The sequence below is a fragment of the Bos taurus genome, chromosome 2, assembly GCF_002263795.3.
Source record: "Bos taurus isolate L1 Dominette 01449 registration number 42190680 breed Hereford chromosome 2, ARS-UCD2.0, whole genome shotgun sequence".
Taxonomy (NCBI): domain Eukaryota; kingdom Metazoa; phylum Chordata; class Mammalia; order Artiodactyla; family Bovidae; genus Bos; species Bos taurus.
Genome location: NC_037329.1, coordinates 119,395,647 through 119,404,667, shown reverse-complemented (window position 1 = coordinate 119,404,667; position 9,021 = coordinate 119,395,647). Strand labels below are relative to the sequence as shown.

Sequence of the window (9,021 nt, the reverse complement as noted above, 5' to 3'; positions counted from 1 at the left end):
TTGGCCTTTTGGTATTTCTATGAACTTCAGGACACGGGTCCCTGACCTCCGGGCCTTGTACCGGTTTACTTCCTGTCAGACCAGCAGCGGCATTAGATTGGAAATAAAAGTGCCCAATAAATGTAATGCACCGGAATCATCTCGAAACCATCCCGGTCCATAGAAAAATTGTCTTCCACGAAATCGGTTGTTGTTCAGTCGCTCTTTTGCAACTCCATGGACTGTATCCCGCCAGGCTCCTCTGTCCATGGGATTTCCCAGGCAAGAATACTGGAGCGGGTTGCCATTTCCTTCTCCAGAGGATCTTCCCAGACCAGGGATCGAACCGGTAGTCTCCTGCATTGGCAGGCAGATTCTTTACCTCTGAGCCAGCAGGGAAGGCCCACAAAATTGGTCCCTGGTGCTAAAAAGATTGGGGACCACTGCTTTAGAACTAAGGCCTAAATTAATTATCGTGGTAAAAAGACTGCAGCCCTTTATACCAAAGCACTTCCTCGCAGGTTATATGCTGTTTAAGCCTCAGGCCAATCCAGGTAGGTGCCCCATTTTACAGGAGAGGAAATGGAGGCCCCCGGAGGGAACTGGCAGGGTGGACACCGGTCATTCCACGCCACCTGAGCCATCCACCACCAGTCTCCCCGGACTCCTGCCCTGGCTCCGTAAGTGGCCACCCCCTACCTACTTTCCCAGCCCTTTCCAGAATCCCTCACCTGCCCCCAAGCAGCTGAGTGATTCTGCCCCTCCCTCACATTTCCCTCCCACCCCACTCCATTTCCCTGTTATCATTCTCTTGACTTTGTGGGGACTTTCCAAGAAATGGTAAAATCCACTGCATTAAGGATGATTGAAAAATCTGCCTCTGCTCTCTATGGCCCCCTCTATGGTGCTTCCACCAGATAGTTCAGCTTTGGCTCTGTCCTCAACAGGGAATGGATGGCCTGAGTGCTGGCACACTGCTCAGGACAAGAAGGTGTGGTCCAACCCTCCCAGGAACAAGCCCCAGGAGGGCAGAACACGGGGGCCACCGACTGCCTCTCCACCTCTTTCTTGGGACTTGTCAACCTGGGTGTCTCCCCGGCTGAACCCCAGCTGGTCCCTCAGGGGACCCCGCAGCGTGTTGGAAAGAGCCACTACCCAGCCTAGCGCCCCTTCATTCCCTGAACTGGCTTCCTGGGGAAGGCCACAGGCTCCCAAGGGGCTCACAAGTTTCCAGTGCAATGGGGACCCTCTTCAAATTCCAAGCTGCCGTCTGAGGCTCAGAGCCTTTGAGTCCAGCTGAGTTTTGAAGCCCCAGATGTGCCCGTGCAGGCCTAGAGCTGAGCTAGGGTCAGATGGAGAGAACTGAAGTGATTATGGAATACGGGGAGGGAGACTGGAGCTCTTGCAGGACACTGGGCAGCAGTCATTTTGTTCACATCTGAATAGGAAAGCAGCCTACAACTTAGAGCTTGTTGTGTGTGTGCTCAGTCATGTCCAACACTTTGTGACCCTGTGGACTGTAGCCCGCCAGGCTCCTCTCCTCAAAATTCCTTGCCAGGAATTTTCCAGGCAAGAATCCTGGACAGGATTGCCATTTTCTTCTCCAGGGGATCTTCCTGACCCAGGGATGAAACTCGCATCTCTGGAGTCTCTTGCATTGGCAGGCGCATTCTTTCCCAGCCAAGCCACCAGGGAAGCCCCTTTATTATTACTTGGTGGTAATTTCTCTTCTCCGCACACACAGCTCACGATGGTTGCCTTTCAAGGCACTGGGGCGGTGTGGTTGGTGGTATTAGCCCCAAGGTGACCCAGCTCCACCCTGAAGGCTCTGATCCCTGCCCACGGATCCACCTCCCAGGGGACCTCAGTCCTCATCTGTCCACAGTGGCTGTGCCCGTGTGTACGTCATCCAGGAGCCACAGGGGCCAGCAGGAAAGGCCAGGAAGTGTCGCAGCCTGAAACCCCAGAAATAGGGTCAGGGAGCCCCAACCCTGGTGGCTTCCTTGTGGGCTCTCCATTGATGGGGCGGCCTTGCCAATCAGGACAGAAGCACACAGTGAAAGTGACAGCTGGGGGCAGGCCTGGTGCTGGCCTGGACACCCTTGGCGGACAGGCACACGGCCGGCGTGCAGCAGCCACACCCCTGGCCTTGGCCCAGCTTCCTTCTCTGGACCAGGCCCCATTCCAGTCCTCCCACCTCCTGATTATGGGTGTGCACGTGCCTTGGAAGTGCAACTGTGAACATATAGCCATGTCTGGCAACAGGTTTCGTTACTGTGAGCCAGACATGTGTGTTCACGCATGCGCGAATATGAGCACGTGCTTGCCATGTTTGCAGTCATGTTGGCGCCCCTCCCATCTAGGGGTTGGCGCACAGAGCCGCTCTCTGCAGGTACACAGGTGTTTGCTTTAGTTTCCTTTGTATTTCTCTGTATTTTCAAGCATTCCCAAGTGTTAGCATCCACACACAGGCTCCCTCCCTGGTCACCGCCCACTGAGGGAGGCAGGCACAGTCTGGAAAGTATACAATGAGTGTAACAAGGGCCACAACAGGGAGAACCCGGGGAGAGAGCAGACAAGTTCTGCTGAGCAGTCAGGGAGGGCTTCCCAGAGGAGGCATCTTCCGAACTGGACTCAAAGATGAGGAGGCTGCTCTGGGTGGATTGGGGGCCTCCCCTGCTGATCGCTCCTCCCTGCCGCATCCCCTTCACACGGGCTCTGCTTTGCTGTCGCCACCTTCCATTCTCACCTCTCTTTGCTCATGGGCACAGTCCATGTACCTCCCTCGGGCCTGTTTTCTGACCAAAACAACAGCACACAAGCAAATCAAACAAACAGCTAATAAAAGAGTCTATCTGGGTGAGACTGGAAGCAATGGAAGCATTTCATTTGGCCCAGTCTTTTTCTAGAAGTTTCTGAGTCACCTAAACCTAAGAACAGAAAGGGTTTGTGACACTAAGTTGGTTCCACATCTCACTCTGGGAGGTATGACCCCTAAATAAGCCCCCTTTGGGGGTCACCTGGTCTTAGCCTAAACGCCTACCTGCACCCACAGGTGAGCATACAATCCTGCCTGGACACCCTCACACCTGGTGAAATGCCCCCTCCCCACCAGCGGTCAGATCTCAGACAGCCTCCATGTCTTCTGCCAGGCTCCCTGTGCCTCCTGCCCCTGCCCAGAACTGGGGATACAGTGACCTGAGGACACAGTGGCCTGGGGACTGCCAGCGCCACAGCCTGGGGAGGAGTGAGCTCTGCCTTCTTGCTCACTGTGAGGTCTTAGAGAAGTTCATTAACTTCTCTGAGCCTGTTTCTTTTTGTAAAGGTGGGGGGGGGGTGCAGGAAGAGTTAGAGTTTGTAAACTGCTCTGCAGATGCTATTTATTATGATTAAACCATTTGAGAGCAATTATAGAGCAACCATCAAGGATTATAGAACAATACAGGGGAAATTGCCCACATATGTGCTAGGGAGCCCCCCAGGAAGAACACTTGGAGTGAGTCCGCGGTGGCTGTCTTTGGGTGGTATCTCGATGCCCTGTGTTCCCTGCACAAGATAAAATGCGTCTAATCCTCAGAGCCAGCCTGGGGGACGGCAAGCCCCGCATGACCACGGGGAACGGCTGGCTCAAAGGAGTGATCATCCAGCTCCTGGACAACCGGCTGGCCCCGGAATTCAGGTCTCTGGCCATGAAATGTGGACGCTCTCCAATCGGCAGCTGCAGGAAGAAGGTTTTCAAGCTGGAGAGATTTGACAAGATGTGAGTCACAAATGTTGATGAAGAGAAGTTGCTTCTGTGTGGGGAGGGCATCCACTCATTCATTCAGCAGCACCGGCCTCTTAACACCTGGCTCCTGCTGAGTAAATGAAAGTGCGGAGGGTGGTCATCAAGAGGACGCGTGTGGGCTCCTGAGGGCTTCTATGGCAGAGACCAAGGTTGTGTCTTCCCCACCCACCTTAGTTCTAAGAAGGGCAGGGGGGTGCCTGGCCTGAGGGCCCCTGGCAGGAACTGGTCCCAGGCAGCTAGCTACCAGGAACCTCCTATGCATAGACTGAGCTTCTGTTTTTCATCAAGACCAGTTAAGTGGATCCCAGGGCTTCGGTTGAAGGGGGTCAGGAAGGCACAGAGGGAGGAGGGAAAAGGATGAGGGGGCCTCCCTCCGGTCACTCAAGGTACCCAGGGGACAAAGGGAGCAGGAGACAGAGCCTGGTGGGGCAGGCCAGGTTGGCGGAAGCTGGGCGCAGGTCCAAGGCCACCAGGCCTGTGTGTGGGAGGGGCTGGTGGATGGAGGCAAGTGCCACGGAGCCAGCGGGGAGCAGCCCAATGAACAGGATGACAGGGGCAGATGGACAGGCAGCCTTGGCTGCTCTGGGTACCAGCCCTGTGCTCCGGCCCCCAGTCAGGCCGCTGGGCTGGGGGCAGGGATGCTGCTGGCCTCTATGTTGAATGAATCACTGGCCGGTGCCAGGAGCCTGCAGGCCTCAGCGCTCACTCCCTGAGGACCAGCTAATTCACTTGGAGTGAGGCCGGCCGTTAATGACCAGAGTAGCCTCCTGGGCCCTGCCGAGCCCCACGCACGGCTGACCACTGAGCAAGGGGCCAGGCTGAGGGCGAGGGCAGGAATGCCCACCTCTGCCATAGGCTTGGCCAGGGCTCCCCATCTGCCTGCATGAGGGCAGCAATGCCCCTGAGGGCGGGTGGACCCTCTCCCTGGGCGAGCCTGAGTCTGGGGGTGGAGAGGAGGTGCAGATACCCACTCCCGAGCCACAGAGAGACTAATTATGGTGGACAACTGGGAAGGGGGTGGGGAGGAGTAGAAGGCGGGAGCCAGCTGAGCCCTCCCTCCTGAACAAGGAGGAAAAACCCGGGTTGAGAGCCCAGCCCTGCATCCCGGAGAAACCAACCACATGAAAAACATGGCCTGGTGTCTTGCCAGGCTCTCCCTGACACACGCAGTTTGCTGATGGCACAGGTGCAGCGTCCCCAGGCTGCCCCATCCTGGGCAGGTCCCAGGGTTTAGTGAGCACGTACTGAGGGGTTCTCTGCTGGGGTCCAAACCTTGTCCAGGGGCTCAGTCAGGAAAGGGGTCAGCACCCAGGAATCACCACAGGGTCAGGAGCCAGCTTCCACTCACTGTGCGCCAGGCCCCACACCAGGTCTCCACCGAGTTGTGTATCCTCACATCCACCTGCAAGGTACAGAATGTCATTTTTTACAATGACATTTTACAGATGTCATTGTAAAAAATGGAAGCCCATTTTACAGATGGGAAAACTGAGGCTCAGAAGGGTCACGCACTCACCCAAGGCCCAGAACTTAGCAGCAGAGGCAGGTCTTAAATGACTCCGTTGTATATAATCTCTGCCTAGCACAGCTCCAGGATTCCAGGTTTCAGGGTGAGAGGAGAGGGAGGCCCCCAGGCTTCTGTTCTTTAGGAATCAAAGTCCTCACTGGAGGCTCCTTGGGGCCAGAAGAGCTGGACACTGGCAAAAGGGAAGGATGGAAGGCTTGCCTCTGGGATTCTTGCTCTTGTTTCAATGTTCCTGGGTGGCCCTCTCCCAGGGGAGAACACTTAACAAACTTTCAGGGAGACAAGGGGGTAGGGGGCAGGGCTGCAGGCCTGTGAGGCAGTGGGCTTGCGGGGGCCCTGGGGGCCGCATGGTTCTGCCTGACCGGCAGTGGGCGATGATGAGCTGGCTCTCCCTCCCTGTGGTCGTGGCGGTCCGTGTGCTGGACTCGGTCATCTCCGGGACCAAGACGAAAGCGCAGGATCGGCACCTGGAGGACTCTGTGGCTGGGTGCTTCCCCGGCGCGGCGGCCTCTTTCCGGGTGGGGGAACAAAGGGGACCTAGCTTGGGAGGGCGGAGGGTGGGTGGCACCCGCGAGCGCTCCCTCCCGCCAGGGCTGGGCCCGGACGGAAGGGGCCTCGGGCGCCCCCTGCCGGCCTGGGGGCTCCGGGAGGAAGGCAGGGGCAGCTGGGGAGCCTAGATTAGCAGTCCCTCCTCCCGGCGCTGAGGCCTGGCAGGGTTGGGCACTGGTGGGTCCTTGTGTGTGCAAGTATGTTGTGTGTGTGCAAGTGTACCTATGTGTCTGTGAGGGTATGCGTTATGTGAGTGGGTCTTGGGTGCACGTGTCCGCAGATGTGTCTATGGGTGCATTTGTGTCTGTATGTGTGCATGCATATGTAGGTGTATGCATATCTGGCTGCGTAGGAATGTGTCAGTGTGTGTGCACACGTGTGTTTGTACTCGTTTGTGTGTGCAGGTGTGTTTGAGTGCCTGTGTCTGTGTGGGTGCCTCTTGGCACACATCTGTCTCCCCGGGCTCAGGGACAGGTGAATGGGGTCTGGCTTGCTCTGAAGCAGTTGCCTGTTCTGAAAGCACCCTGGCTAGGTGGTCCCTGGAGTGGGCAGCTCACGTGGCCATCAGCGAAAGGCTTCCGGGGGGGCAGAGTTGGCCACTGGCCACTCTAATGTTTATTTGCTGCCTATGAGGGGAAAGAGAGGAAGAGAACTGCTTTTGTCCCTAAGCATTTCTGCCTGTGAGTAATTATAATCTATCATGATAATTAAGGTGATAAGGACACTGGAGGTGCCTGCAAAATGCAGGGAGAGTGTGGGAGGGCCACAACTGGCCTGGAGAAATCCTAGAAGTCTCCGTGGGGGAGGCAAGCTGAGCTGAGGCTTGAGGGGTAGGGGAAAGCCTGAAAACAGGCAGGCAAGGTGGGTGGGGAGCCCAGTGGGCTCTGAGCACAGAGGGCAGAGAATCAGAGAGGGAGTGGGGGCATGCCAGCCGAGTGAAAGCTGTGGTTGGTGAGGGGGAGCAAAGCCTGAGAGGTGGGCCAGGCACAGGTGCCCTGATTCTGCCTGGTGCTGGAAGGTCACTGACGGAGTCTAGGCAGGGCTGAAACCATCCATTATGAGGCCAGAGGGGGGCCCTCTGCCTTCTGCCAACACCTGGGAGGGAAGGTCCAAGGTGTTTCCTTCTGGGCTGTGCGGGCCCTGAGTCAGGCGCCCCGCCTACCTGCCACGTGGAAGCCTCTCAAGGCAAGGATGCCTGGGGTTCCCTCGCTGACCCCAGATGCTCAGACGTGGGCCCTGGAGCCCGAGGATCATTCTTCTTCTCCTGCCAGCCCAGTAATGCCCACGTTGCCCCAGCTGCAGCAGCCTCTGGGCGCCTCTTTTGCCATCAATGCCTCCTCTGTGGCCTGGGCCTGGGAGGGTGGGCCGGGTAAGGCTTTGGGCCCCAGCCAGCCTGGTCCCCTCTCGGGGTGGCACCGGGCTGGCCTTCTCAGCACTGGGCTAGGGGTCTTAAGCGGGCCTTCTCCATCCTGAGGATGCAACCCCTGAACACGCATTCATTCAGGCTTGGCAAAATGGGCGCCTGAGCACACACTGGGGATGGGAGAGCTTCCTCTCTGCACTCCAACAGCCTTCAAGGTCCAGCCCCACTCACCACCTGGACCATTGTGGGGTGCTGGCTTCCTGACCCTGCCCCACTTTTTCCCTGTGGCACCCAGGCTTCTGCAGGCCACCGCGCCAGCAACCCTGTTCTTGCCCAGGCCGAACTTGGGCTCAGGGACACATCATGCACTTCTGAGCCCCACCCCCCAGCCCATCAACCTTCTCCCTGTACGCCCACTACCCCCCACCCCCAGGAGGGGAAGTGAGCCATGGTGTGCGCCTCTGACCTCGCAGAGGCCACCTGTGACTCAGGAGCCCGAGCCCCATTCAAGCCACTCCTCCTCCCACTAGGGACAACAGTTCACCTTCAGGAGCAGTCGCACGCCTTCCATCATCCAACCCTCCTGACCAACCTGCCAGGGAGGCCTCATAGCACCCCCAAATTACAGCTGTGGGAGCTGAGCTCCAGAGAGGCTCACGATGGGGACTGGGAGCCAGGCCCTCGTGACCCCAGGACCCCCGGTGTTATCCCTACACCAGGACCATGACTCCCCTGCGCCCAGACCCACCTGGCCACCGCCTCTCGCTGGACTGTGGCCAAGGTCTCCCCATGGCCCCGTCTGTCTCATTGCTTCTTCCTCAGCATCCTCTGACATTCCCACGGACCTCAGGAAAAACACCCCTTATTCGCCTTGGAATTCAAGCCTCCTGCTCACTGTCTCCTGTGCCCCTCCCAGTCCCACTGCCCAGCCTTTGTCCAGCTGTCCCAACTCCCTGGACTGCCCTCCTTCCCTCCCATGGCACCCAGTCCCCCTCCAGCCTTGAGAGAAGAAGAGTCAATGGCTGAGAAGGAGCCCACAGGGTCAGGTCTCTCTCCAGATGTGTCCAGCCCAGGGCTCAGGTTCGACAAAGGGGAGGTTCCCGCCACCCTCCCCCCCCCCCCCCCCCCCCCCCCGCCCCGAGGCTGCCCCCTGCAGAGCATGGCCCTCCACTCCTTAGAGTCTGGCCTGCAGAAGCCCAAAGCCCCAGGAGGTGCACTGTGCTGGATCCTGCCCCTCGGTCTCAGAGCTAACCCTCTTCTGGAGCAGGTGTTAACAGGGCACTCAGGCACGGGGTGGGGGCGGAGGAGGGTAGGGCATGGGAGCTGCCCTCCCCACCTAGTGCTGCCTCTCCCAGCCCCTGGGAACCTGTTGCTAGGCTGGTGCGCGCTCCTTCACAGGCTCAGCCTGTCAGCTGCACCCACAGCCCCCATGGCAGGAGCCAGCTGTGGAAGAGGGGAGCTCTTTGCCCCGGGGAGATGCTGAAGGGCCCGCCAGACCCTGGGGGCTGGGGAGATGGGCACAGGTAGAGCAGGGCCCTTCCATGACCCTCCCAGCAGGCGTGACTGGAGTGGGGGTCCCACTCCTGACACCCAGGGTCCCAGCTGGTCTTCCTCAGGCCTTGTTTATCTGCCCCCTGTCTGATGGGTGACCCAGGGGCCCTCTGGCATGACTGGGGCCAGGGGCCGGGGTGGGGGGAGCTGACAGACTTCCAGCCTTCCCCCTCAGCCCTGGTCTGTCACTCTGCCCCTGTGGGAGGCCCCAGGGTCAGCGGACTCTTCTCAGCCTCCTATCTGGGAGCCTTGTCTCTTCTCCAAGCT

General features: G+C 58.5%; 1 long non-coding RNA gene across 5 annotated transcripts; it reads right to left on the bottom strand.

Moving 5' to 3' along the window:
- Positions 1-3,333: 3,333 nt before the first annotated feature.
- LOC101905734 (uncharacterized) lies at positions 3,334-8,313 on the bottom strand. 5 transcript variants are annotated; one of them, XR_001494882.3, is made up of 5 exons: positions 7,952-8,313; positions 7,003-7,192; positions 5,283-5,463; positions 5,039-5,168; positions 3,334-3,833 (listed from the first exon to the last, which is right to left on the bottom strand). It is a non-coding gene; the product is annotated as an uncharacterized lncRNA (long non-coding RNA). The 5 variants fall into 5 exon arrangements; XR_009492160.1 differs by having other exon boundaries at positions 3,334-3,836; positions 7,003-8,310; XR_001494879.2 differs by lacking the exons at positions 7,003-7,192; positions 7,952-8,313 and having other exon boundaries at positions 3,334-3,836; positions 5,012-5,168; positions 5,283-6,996.
- Positions 8,314-9,021: the final 708 nt, after the last annotated feature.